The sequence below is a fragment of the Furipterus horrens genome, unplaced genomic scaffold, assembly GCF_987537825.1.
Source record: "Furipterus horrens unplaced genomic scaffold, mFurHor1.1.pri manual_scaffold_13, whole genome shotgun sequence".
Lineage (NCBI taxonomy): Eukaryota > Metazoa > Chordata > Mammalia > Chiroptera > Furipteridae > Furipterus > Furipterus horrens.
Genome location: NW_028327183.1, coordinates 38,329,512 through 38,343,350, shown reverse-complemented (window position 1 = coordinate 38,343,350; position 13,839 = coordinate 38,329,512). Strand labels below are relative to the sequence as shown.

Below are 13,839 nucleotides of genomic sequence, written 5' to 3'. Positions count from 1 at the left end.
CATCCTCCCAGAAATGAGCACTCTTATTTTTACAGTACCAGTTTAGGAAGTGCACCGCAGGGACTATAACTGTTGGCAAGGCCATGCTGCCATACTTGGGTCCTGCGGAGGGGTCCTGACTACACCCAGCAGTGAATTTAAAGGACCCTCTTTTTTCAGGGAAGGCTTTTGGTGGAGACAGTGATTAAACTGTGTGACTTGGGAGAAGGGCCAATATCCCCAAACTCAAGCAAACAGCTGATGCCCCTCTCCCCACCTGCTGAATCACTTAGCAGATTCCATCCTGCTGAGTGTGGCTATGTCACCAGAGAGATGCAAATAAAAACCACAATGAGATACCACTTTACACCAGTCAGAATGGCCATCATCAACAAATCAAAAAACAACAAGTGCTGGTGAGGATGTGGAGAAATGGGAACCCTACTGCACTGTTGGTGGGAATGCAGACTGGAGCAGCCACTATGGAAAACATTATGGAATTACCTCAAAAAACTAAAAATGGAACTGTCTTTTGAACCAACAATTCCACTGCTAGGATTATACCCCCAAAATCCTAAATCCCTAATTCAAAAGAACTTATGCTCCCCTATGTTCATAGCAGTATTGTTTACAATAGCTAAGTGCTGGAAACAGCCTAAGCGCCCATCTTAGATGAGTGGATCCAAAAACCATGGTACATTTACACAATGGAATACTATGTAGCAGAGAGAAAGAAGGAACTCCTGCCATTTGCGACAACATGGATGGAACTAGAGAGAATTATGCTTAGTGAAATAAGCCAGGCAAAGAAAGAAAAATACCTTATGATATCACCTAATACAGGAAACTAAAGAACAACATAAACGAACTAAATACAATAAGGAGCAGAATAGCAGTCGATAGGGCGGTGGGGGGGGGCAGGGAGAGAAGGGGGATAAGGGAAGGGTCTAGTCAAGGAACATGTATAAATGACTCATGGACATGGACAACGGGGAGAAATATGATTGTGGGAGAAGGGGTTGGCTGGGTGGGGGAGAGCCATGGGGGGAAAATGGGACAACTGTAATTGAAAAACCAAAAAATAAAATAAAGAAAAAAGAAAATAATTAAAAATAGAATAAAAAGTGAAACATATCATTTAAATCATATTGTACTTGGTTTTCTATTCAGCTTTCTTCATATGCCTTGAATCGCCATTTATATTTCATTTTTCACTACTGAAAGTGAATTTTTATACCTATTTATAATATACAAGCTATGTACACCCACATGGATTGGGGTATTTTAAATTTACATTTTGAAGATATTCCCAAATTACTTTTTGAAGAGTTTTTATTTACACTCTTGCCTTTGAGAGACAATGTCTTTTTAAATTGAATTTACTGAAGTGAAATTGATTAGTAAAAATACATACGTTTTTATGTATATAATTTTGTTTTCCTATTACAGTTGCCCCAGTTTTTTCCCCATTGCTCTCCCCTGCCCTGCCCACCTCCCACCTTTCCCACAGTCAATTCCCACCCTTTTGTTCATGTACATGGGTCATTTATGCTAGTTCCTTGACTAGACCCTTACCCTTTTTTTCCTCTTTTTCTCCCTCCCACCTCCCCTCTGGTCACAGTCAGTCAGTTTCTTGTTTATGTGCCTCTGGTTTTACAGTAGTCTCTCTATATTGCAGTTCATTTATCGCAGCCTTACTGTATCATGGGATTTTCAAAAATATTACATTTAATTATTTATCACGGTTTTTTTGCTATATCACGGGAGTTTGCAGCACTGTGTACGCATGTTGTTAAAGTTACGTAGATTTAAGAGTGTAGAATATGTTTAAGAACATCAGTAGTGTTTATAAAAGTGTGAAAAAGGTTAATAAGGGACTGGGAACAGTTTATAAGTGTGTGGGAAGGGTTTATAAGGCCTTAAAATATATATAAATACTAAAATAAATGAAAGGTTCCTACTTCGTGGATTTTCACCTATCACGGGGGCAGGCGGTCTAGAATGTAATACCAGCAATAAGTGAAGGAATACTGTATTCCAGATATCCCAATTTTTCCCCTTTGCTGTCCTCCACCAAACCCTCACCCCCTCATCTCTGCCCCTCCCTCAGTCCATCACCACATTGTTGTCTGTGTTCATGGATATGCATATGTTTTTTGGCTAAACCCTTCACTGCCTTTTACCCAGGACTCTGAGAGTTATCTATTTGTTCCATATATCTATGCCTCTGTTTCTTTTTTCCTGGTCTGTTTATTTTGTTCATCAGATACCACATATAAGTGAGATCACATGGTATTTTTTTTTCACTAATTCATTTATTTCACTTAATGTAAAAATCTCCATGTCCATCCATAACTGTCCCCGGAGTGTAGTACTGCACTGTGTATACAAGATCTGCCCAGAAAATATCCAGCCACATACTATTAAAGAATAGACATTTCTTGAACATACAAGATTATAAGAAACACTGTGTGTAAAACAATGACACCTCAGTCCCCTTCAAAGTAGGCACCTTTGGACCTCACACAATTCTCCCAATAATCATCAGCTGCCCTGTCATATTTTCCTGACTCTCATCAGTGGTCTGAAATCTCTTCCCTTTCAAAGGTAATTTTAGTTTTGGGAAAAGCTAGAAGTCACAGAGTGCCAAACCTGGCCTGTAGGGGGATTGAGTCACTGGGGACATTTGATGTTTCACCAAAAAACTCTGCATGAGATGTGATGCATGAGCAAGCATGTTGTTGTGATGAAGCTCTCAATCACTAGTTGCCCATAGCTGTGGTCTTATGAATCAACCAAATAGTTTCCACAGAGGAATGTTCAAGCTTAGTGCAAAATATGATGCAGGTTTGTTGTACTATTCAATCATTTTGAATGTGACTGCCACACAGTACACATGCTCACTCAACAACATCTACTGCCCCCGTTGACTAGTACAGTGAAGTTAACATTGTTAATGAATATGCATCACAGTCCATTTTCCTTGGCTGCCATGTTACATTGATGTCATGCAAACCATTCTCATTACATTAACTATGGTTGGGCTTTTTCTGGAGAGAGCTCGTATGTACCACAGCTTATTAAATCACTCATCTACTGATGGGCACTTGGGCCAGATCTTGGCTATTGTATCTAACACTGCTATAATATGGAGTGCATATATTCTTTAAAATTGGTGTTTTGGGATTCTTAGGATATATTCCCAGAAGTGGGATCACTGGGTCAAGAGGCAGTCCCATTTTTAATTTTTTGGTGCAACTCTATACTTTTTCCACAGTGGCTGCACCAGTCTGCATTCCCACCAGCAGTGCACTAGTGTTCCCTGTTCTCCACATCTTTGCCAATACTTGTTGATTTATTAATCATAGCCATTCTGACAGCTGTGAGTTGATATCTCATTATGGTTTTAATTTGCATCTCTCTGATAATTAGTGACCTTGAGCATTTTTTTCATATGTCCATCTGTATGTCCTGTTGAGAAGTGTCTATTCAGGTCCTTTGCCCATTTTTAATTGGATTGTTTGTTATCTTCGTGTTGAGTTGTATGAATTCTTTATATACTTCAGATATAAACCTTTTGTCAGAAGTGTTGTTTGCAAACATCTTCTCTCATTCAGTTGGTTGCCTTTTTGTTTTATTGGCAGTTTGGCTGTGCAGAAGCCTTTTAGTTTGATATAGTCCCATTCACTTATTTTTGTTTTTTTTTTACTTCCCTTGTGTTAGGGATCAAATTAATAAAATCCTCTCACAAACCATGGTCTATAAGTTTAGTACCTATGTTTTCTTCTATGTAATTTATTGTTTTAGTTCTTATATTTGGGTCTTAGATCTATTGAGTTAATTTTTGTACATGGAGACAAAGAGTAGTCTAGTTTTACTCTTTTCATGTGACTTCCCAATTCTCTTTTACCTGTACTTTAAAAATATATTTCATTTATTTATTTTTGGAGAGAGGTGAAAAGAAAAATAGGGAGAAAAACATCATTGTTGCCTCTCACACATCTGCAACTGGGGACCTAGCCTACAACCCAGGCATGTGTCCTGACCAGGAACTGAACCAGCAAACTTTTGTTCCACAGGCTGGTGGTCAATCCACTGAATCACACCAGCAGTGCTGTTTTTTTGTTTTTTAAAGAATTTATTTATTTACTTTAGAGATAGAGAGGGAGGGAGGAAGGACAGAGAGAGAAACAACAATGTGTGAGAGATACATTGATGGGCTGCCTCTCACACACCTCCAGCTGGGAACCCGGCCTAAAACCCAGGCAAGTGCCCTGACCAGGAACCAAACCAGCAGCCTTTTGGTTCACAGGCCAGCACTCAACCCACTGAGCCATTCCAGTCAGAGCAGGGCTGTTCTTAACATTAGTTCTTTTAGAGGTAGTCCTAAGTAAGAGCAATGAATCCAGAATGACACAATGAAATAGAGAAAATTACAAGAATCCTGTGAGGTTGAACTCCCTTTATTTCCCCTTCCTGACAGTATTTTACATTTTATGTCTTTAAATGAGGTTATTGGTACCCCTATCAATGATATTTAATTTTTCAGACATATATTCAAAATATCTACAATATCCATTCAGCTAATCATTTTCTTTTTCCTTTCTTGATTTTTCTCCCTGAGCTGTTGAATTTTTCTGCACTGAGAATACAATTAGATTTTTTGAAAAATCCCATTTTATTGGCTACCACTTGTTCCAACTGGTCTGCTTCTCTTACATTCCTTGAGTGTTTTTATATATTTATCAATTTTTCTCTACCAATACTTTGATAAAGTCTAGTTTTATGTGTCCAATATGGTAATTATTGGCCATGTATGAAAAGTTGCTAGTATGAATTAATAAATGTAAAATGTCTTAGTATTTTTATACTGATTTCATGTTGAAACATTTTATATGCAGCTTGTTAAATATTTAGAAATTAAGTTCCCTTATTTCTTTTTACTTTTTAATGTGGCAACTAGAAAATATGTAGTCACCTATATGGTTCATCATATTCCTGTTGGGCAATGCTGATCTTATTAGTTTACTACAGCTGAGAAGAAACCCATCAGCTACTTGAAAGTCTCCAGGTAAAAGAAGGCAAGAACTTACTTTAATTGTTCTCTGATAATTTTTAATCTAATATATTTTTTATTTAATTAGAGGAATAGAGGTAGTTGAAGGAAGAATTGTTAGGTATTGGGAAATTTACACTTGAAAAGTCTCTCCTTTGTATCCACTTGTTAGTCTAAATTCTACGCAGTATATTCTTGATTAACACGAGGCAGCCTGGTGAATACAGCTTACTTCAAAGCTATTTACGAGCATGATATTTAAGCAGTACAATGATATTCCAGGTCCTAGGGACCTATAAAAAAGGTATTTAAATTAAGCATTTATTTCTTTAACTACTATAAGGCCCTAAAACTACTAAATGCACGAAAAAATAAAAATTCTGCTAAATATTGATATAACCATCATGACTAAGTTAATATAGGCATACATTTTTAAACCCAGAGATACAGTGTATCTTTGCTGCTCTAGTTACATACCTTAAGGAAATTTCAGTCTCCACCTCAGTTATACTGCAATAGTCTTACATCATTTGCTTCCTCCTTTCCTTTTCCCTACTCCATACAGTTTATAAAATTCTTATAGGTACCATTAAGACTACTAGGCATTTAATGTTATGATAAATTCATGTAACAGTTCTAAGACAAAGGTAGAATTATCTCCCTTTAGCATCTAAGAAAGCTGACTTCTGAAAACCTAGTAATTGGTCTATGACAACTTTAGATATTTAGGGTAAGAAAACGGGGGATTAATAAATCATGCTGCATAAAAAATGGTGCCCTGTAAGAATGAATGATATAGATAAATTTCCACATATACAGTCAACTAAGTTTTGACAAAAGCATCAAACATACACAATGGTAAAAGAAAGTCTTTTCATAAATGATGTTGGGAAAACTGGATATCCACACATAAGAAGGTAAAATTAGACCCTTATCTTGCACGGGAAATAATGCAAAATGTATTTAAGACTTATAGACCTGAAACCCTAAGAACACACAGGGAAATGTTCTCTGACATTAGTCTTGACAATGATATTTTTGGTTTTGACACCAACATGCATCAAAAGCAAAAATAAATCATTAGGATTACATCAAACTAAAAAGCTGCTGCACAGCAAAGAAATCAGTCAACATAATGAAAAGGCAACCTACAAAGTGGAAGAAAATATTTCAAAGTCATATATCTGATGAGGGCTTAATATCCAAGATATATAAGAAATACAACTCAATACCCGCCCCCCCAATCCTAACTTAAAATGGGCAAAGGACCTAAATAGACATTAAAATAAGACATACAAATGGCCAACAGGTGTGTGAATAGACACGCAACATCATTAATTGGCAGGGAAATGCAAATCAAAACCACAAAGAAGTCAGAGTTATTACATTGCACCTGTTAGAATGGTTACTTAAAAAATGTCAAAAGATAACAAGCATTGAAGAGGATGTGGAAAAAAGTAGACCTTTGTACACTGTTGGTGAAAAAGTAAATTGGTACATCCATTATGAAAAACAATATAAAGTTTCCTCAGAAAGTTAGAAACAGAACTACCATATGACCCAGCAATCAAATTTCTGAATCTATATCCAAAGGAGATGAGACAACCTTAGTGTCTACAGACAGATGGATTAAGAAAATTGTGTGTACACACACAAAGTGGAATATTATTCGGCCTTTAAAATGAAGAAATCCTGCTATTTTCAACATGAATGAACCTGGAGGACATAATGCTAAGTGAAATAATCCAGACACAGAAAGACAAATACCACATAATCTCACTTACGTGTGGACTCTTCAGAAATAAAGTTGGCATGCAAGAGCAACCTGGAGAAACTTTGACTGCTCAGGTCAGCATACCTGCAGCTGCCACTCACCTTTCCTACTTGTATATGTTGAACTCAGTAACAGAGAATAGTTACTAATAATTTGGAAGTGGATAAAAGGGAGAGATTGACCAAAGGGTACAAAATTCAGATATAAGATGAGTAAGTTCTGAACACATAATGTAAAGCGTGGTGGCTACAGTTAATAATAATGCATTGTATACTTGAAATTTGCTGAAAGAGTAGATCCTCAGTGTTCTCACCACTCACACACACACACACATGATGGTTACTATGTGACATAATAGACATGTTAATTAGCTTGATTGTGGTAATCATTTCACAATGTATAAATAAATCAAAACATCATGATGAATACCTTAAATATAGCCAATTTTGTTGGTCATACTTCAAGAAAGTTGAGGGGAGGAGAATTATGAGGCTATAAAAATGTTCAGTGTAAAAATATAATCGCTCTCAAAATTCTGAAACATGGAAGAATAGTCACCAAATTGTTAACAGTTATTGCATCTGGAAGTTGATTATGTGAGTTATGTTCTAAAAAGAATGGTAAATATTAATGGCAATATAAGTAGCACACATCAGGTAACTGACAAAAGCAAACACCATTTAAATATTTTTATTATAAAAGTTTAAATATATAAAAGATACAGAGACTAAGAACCTATTTATAAACCCATGCGCAGCTTTATCAAATTATAAGAATTGGCTATACTTGCTTATATTTTGAAGAAATAAATGATTATTTGCATCTTTTCCTCAATCTCATTATTCACCCTCTCCAGGTCACCACTGTTCTGAATTTGATGATTTTCATGAGTGTTATTATACTATTTTTATATAATATTTATCAATAGAAAAAAGTGTTGATTTCCATTTTTTCAAACATAATAAATGGTACCATGTCATACAAAACTCTCTAGGTTCAATTTCATTGTTTTTGAGATTTATTCATGTTGACAAAAGTATAACTAGTTCACTCATTTTAACTTGGGTTCTAACTTATATTCTCCCTAACAGTTATTATGATTGCTTTCAACTTTTATTCTCACAAACAATTCTGAAGTGGATCTTCAAGTATATCTCCCTGGACATGAGAAGGTTTAAGTGTGGGTGATGGATCAAAAAGTAATCATATCCTCAACTTTACCAGATATTGCCTAATTATCCTAAACACAACTACTTTGAAATAGTGCTATATGAACATTTCTATTGCTGTACATCTTTTTAACCAGAGGCAAAGTAACTTTTGCCAACGTGATGATCTTGAAATAGTTCATGTTGTTTTATTTGCATTTCCCTCACTACTAGTGACACATACAGTTAATTATTCTAATATCCACAAATCCATTCTTTCCTTACAGGTATGACCCATTTTTATCATATGCAAAATGTCTGCAAAGAGATCACACTCAAGAATTTTCTTACCATTTTTAGGAATTCATACTTAATATTTCATAAAAATGTTGTGAAAATAAAGGGCAAAAAGGCCCATTAAGAAATTAAGATTCAAAATGCAGTAAATTGTGAATTAGGAATAACTGGTAACTTCGTTATTTTGAGTCTCTTCAGTCTAAACTATATAATACTCCTGAGTTTACTTCATTATTCTTTAGTTTTGTGAGTGTAAAAATTTATGCTTATATTTAAGTATCAACACTCTCAGCCTCTGAAATTTAACTCCATGAGAACATTGTCTTTGTATTGATCATCTTTTTCTCCTCATGCCTAAAACAGTGACAATGTTTGGAAAATAGTAGATGCTCAATATTCACTGAATGAATGAAAAAAAAAATATATATATATGTAGCTTTATTCTCTAAGTTCCTTTTTGACTTCAAATTTACAATCACTGGATGAGAACATCTATAAACATTACATTTTTTCTATGCATGGAACACTTTAAATGCTTTGAAATTACCTGGATTTAATCATACAACTACTTGGCACTGGTACCTTTTTGTGAAACAGTATGAATTGCTAGGTTTATGGGTTTTGTTTTTCTGTTGTTTTCTGAAGTTAATTGTAATACTCTATTCTTTTCTTTATCCAAATATAAGCTCTGTATTTTCAGTAAATCCTCATTTTATTTTAATTGGTTTATTCAGTTTATTCTCTCTGGAAACTTCATAAAATTGGTTATAAGTGTTATATTTTTACTACTTGTGTCTATATTGATTACTCACCTAGAGTACAAAAACCCCACTTATGTTTTACATTTTTAGGTTTCCCAATTCTGACCTGTTCCTTCCCAGGAATGTTTGACTCCTTTGTCCACTAAGGAATCTTGTTTTAGCTATGAAGGGTGAGTTAACATATGTTGAGTATGTAGAAGAATGTGCTATATTTAATGCACTATATCAAGTACTTTACAAAGTTCTTACTTAATATACATCAATTTACAACATATACTATTTCATTTAATATTTTCTAAAATGCAGTATCCTTGCCCTGGCTGAATGGCTCAGTTGGTTGGAGCATCATCCTGTACACCAAATGGTTGTGGGTTCGATTCCCAGTCAGGGCTCATACCTAGGTCGTAGGTTTGATCCCCAGTCCAGGCATGTACAGGAGGCGACCAATGTTTCTTTTTCTTATCAATGTTTCTCTCTCTCTCCCCCATCTTCCTCTCTTTCTCAAACCAAAGACCATCTGGGAATGACCTGTTTGAGGAGGATAGCAGAGGAAAAAGGGATGAAATGGTATTTTTGACTGGGTTGGCTTCCTGAGCTGCGGCTGGAAATACACAAAGACTTTTTAGTGACCATAGGCTTCCCCAGAGAGGAATCAGGAGGAGAGTGGGTCTCTGCCCACTGGCAGAGCCAGGAGTGGGCCAGGTGGTACATGGCACTGAGAGACAAGAAACAGTGTACTGTTGTGTAAGTAAGGACGTGTTTTTCCTTTATATTTTTCTCTGTGTGCTGTAGAGGGAAGGAAACGTTGGGGGTGACAGGACATTCTTGAGGAGCGCAGGTGCAGAAGTGTGCTCACCCATTCTCCAACCCTCCCCTTAGGTCACGTGGGTGCTCACAGGGAGGTGCCCTCATCCACTGGCCCAGGCACGCAGCCAGGTCCCTGGCTGCATGTCCCGGTGCCCCTCGTAACCAGCCAAACAAGCATAAGATCAGCGTGCCAGCAGGCGCAGGGTCAGCCCACTGGGCACGCAGGAGACTGTGTGTAGACACCCCTGGCCCGCCCCAATAGGCACCAGGCCAGCGCACAGCCCACTTGTGCAAGCTCTACTTGTGCCTGCCCAGGTGGGTGCAGGAACAGCGGGCGGCGGCTACTCACAGACGCCCAATTCCACCATGCACAAGTGTCCGGGGACCCAACCCAAGGGGCCAGAGACTGACTCCAGGGGGGTGGCTCGGCAAGCCTGAGGCTAGTGTGGAGGCCACGGTGCACACGCATGTGCACGTACACACAAGCACCCCGGCAGGCTCCAACAGGCGCCAAATGAATGTGCCAGTGACCTTGGGCACGCAGATGTTACCTGGGCGCATGACCAACACTGCACGCAGGCGCACACTGCTGCTGCCAGGATCAGGAAACTCTGGCCCACCTCAATAGACCAGCTGTGGATCCAGAAAAAGAAGATGGCACACAAAGGCTGAACTGAGGAAAAATTTCTATTTTTTAAATTTTTTATTTCTATTTTGGTTTATTTATTTGTATTTTATTTAATTTTAATTTCCTTTTAATTGCTCATTTTTAATTTTAATTTTTACTTAAAATTTTTTTAAAACTATCTCTTTAATTTGTTTTATGCCATCTCTCCTCATCCTTCCTCTTTAATTTTTCTTTATTTGTTTGTCTGTTTTGTTTACCTCCCTTTCACACTAAATATATAGCATATAACTACTATATAAGTCTAATACTATACAATCCCACTTTCTTACTATATTCTGCATTCTTCCATCCTTTTCCTTTATTATTATTAACATACAATGTAAATGTTACCTACTGTCTTGCATAGTCTTGACACTACTTGCTGCTATTATTAATCTACCATCCCCTCTTTCAAAAATCATGTTTTTCCTCCCTAAAAACAACTCATCTATTCTTCCTATAGTATAAAAGCCCTAACCTCTCTACATTTATATTAATACTGGCTCATTTGCTGATGACAGTGGGATAGAGGGTGGGGGATATTTTTGAGGGTGTGGATTTCCTGCCCGGGCTGTGTGTTTATGTTTTTTAACAGCATCTCCACAAAAGAACTCAAGACAAAGTGGGTAGAGTGACTCTCAATCAACTAGCCAGAGGGAAGGACCCACCAAAGAACATCTGAAATAAAACCAGAAAGCATAAACAAATAACATAAAGGGTATCCCAAGAACATCAGGCTCAGGAGATCAAAGAGACTGCACCACTGAAACCCCCAGATCTCCTACAAAGAATCTCATACCACAAAGGTGGGAAGTCAAAGCAGACAAATCCAAAAACAAAAACAAGAAGAATTCCACATGGTAATACACAGAAACAACCGCTCAATGAAGAGAAAAGAGGAGTCTCCATAAAGAGATGTAGATGGAATAGACATAGCCCAAATATTAGACATGGATTTCAAAATAATGGCGGTGAAGAAGCTCAATATACTCGACAACCTCAAAAACAACTACGACAACCTCCAAGGAAGTTACCAACAGCTCCAAGAAAATTACAGAGAACTTAAGAAGAACTACACCAGCATAAAAAAGGACATAGAAACTATTAATAAGGACCAGGAAGAAATGAAGAATACAGTCTCTGAACTGAAAAACATGGTAGAATCAATCAAAATCAGGCTAAACAAAGCAGAGGACCAGATCAGTGAGTTAGAAGACAATGTAGAAAAAAATTCGCAGACAATACGACAAAATGAACACAGATTGAAGAAGTATGAAGAAGATCTACGGGAATTAGAGGATAACATGAGACAAAATAATATCCGGACCATCAGAATAAAAGAGGGAAAGAAGAAGGATGAGGAATACAAAAGCTGATAGGAGAACTAATGACAGAAAATTTTCCTAACCTGATGAAAAAAAAGTAATGCAACTCCAAGAAGCACAGAGAGTTCTAATGAAGAGGAACCCCAAAATACCCACTCCAAGCACATCATAGTTAAAATGGCAACATTAAAAAACAAAGAGAGAATCCTAAAAGCAGCAAGTGAAAAACAGCAAATAACATACAAGGGAGCTCTGATAAGGCTATCAACCGATTTCTCAACAGAAACACTACCAGCCAGAAGGAAATGGCCAAAAAATATTTCAAGCAATGAAAAACAAAGGTCTACAACCAAGAATACTCTACCCAGCAAGGCTCTCATTCAAATTGGAAGGTGAAATAAGGAGTTTCCCAGACAAAGGAAGACTAAAAGAATACATCTCCACCAAACCAGCATTGCAAGAGATGCTAAAGGGAATGTTTTAAGAAAAAAAAAAGAAAAAAAGAGGAGAGGAACACAGGTACAAAGGGAAATGAATAAATACATGTCAATAATAACCTTAAATGTAAATGGATTAAATGCTCCAATTAAAAGACATAGGGTAATGAAATGGATACGGAAACAGGACCCACATATTTGTTGTCTACAAGAAACACACCTCAAAACAAAAGATTTGCACAGACTGAAAGTAAAGGGATATAAAAAAGTATTCCAAGCAAACAGACACGAAAAAAAAGCTGGGATAGCAGTACTCATATCAGACAAAACGGATTTCAAAGCAAGGGCAATAAAAAGAGACAAAGAAGGACATTTCATAATACTTAATGGAACAATCCATCAAGAAAATATATGCACTCAACATAGGAGCACCCAAATACATAAAGAAAATACAAGAAGACCACAAGAAGGATATTAAGAGCAATACACTCATAGTAGGAAACTTCAACACTCCATTTTCAACAATAGACAGATCAGCGAAGCAAAGAAACACCAAGGATATACAGGAATTGAACAACACACTAAACTACATGGACTTAACTGATATATATATATATAGAACTTTTCACCCCAAAGAGGCAAAATATACATTCTTTTCAAATGCACATGGGACATTTTCAAAGATAGACCACATGATAGGACACAAAACAAGCCTCATAAATTCAAGAAAATTGAAATCATATCAAGCATCTTTTCAGACCACAATGCCTTGAAACTAGAAATTAACCTCAGAGAAAAAAATCAAAGACACCCAAACTCATGGAGAATGAATAACATGCTATTAAATAATGAATGCGTTAACAATGACATCAAAGAAGAAATCAAGAAATTTCTGGAAACTTATGACAATGAACACACAACAATCAAAACCTATGGGACAGAGCAAAAGCTGTCCTAATAGTGAAGTTCATAGCAATACAGGCGTATCTGAAAAGGATAGAAGAATCTCAAATAAAGAATCTAACCCTAAAGCTACAAGAACTAGAACAACAACAACAAACAAAGCCTAGGGCAAGAACAAGGAAAGAAATCATCAAGATCACAGCAAAATTAGAGACTAAACAAACAATTCAAAAGATCAACAAAACTAGGGAATGGTTCTTTGAAAAAATAAACAAAATCGACAAGCCTTTAGCCAGGATCATCAAAAAAAAAAAAAAAAGAAGAAGAAGATCCAAATAAACAAAATCAGAAATGAAAGAGGAGAAATCACGACTGATACCACAGAAATACAAACGAGTGCAAGAAATTACTATTAACAACTGTATGGCAAAAAACTTGACAACCTAGAAGAAATGAACAAATTTCTAGAAACATATAACCTTTTAAAACTGAATCAAGAAGAAGTACAAAGTCTCAACAGACCAATAACAATGAAGGAAATTGAAACAGTAATCAAAAATCTTCCGGCACACAAAAGCCCTAGACCGAATGGCTTCACGGGTGAATTTTACAAAACATTTAGGGAAGAACTAACTCCTACCCTCCTCAAACTATTCCAAAAAATACAAGAAGAGGGAAAAATCCC

General features: G+C 36.6%; 1 pseudogene; it reads left to right on the top strand.

The window, feature by feature from the left end:
- The first annotated feature begins 6,845 nt into the window (after nucleotides 1–6,845).
- LOC149994586 (small nucleolar RNA SNORA44) lies at nucleotides 6,846–6,916 on the top strand (annotated as a pseudogene).
- The last annotated feature ends 6,923 nt before the right edge of the window (nucleotides 6,917–13,839 follow it).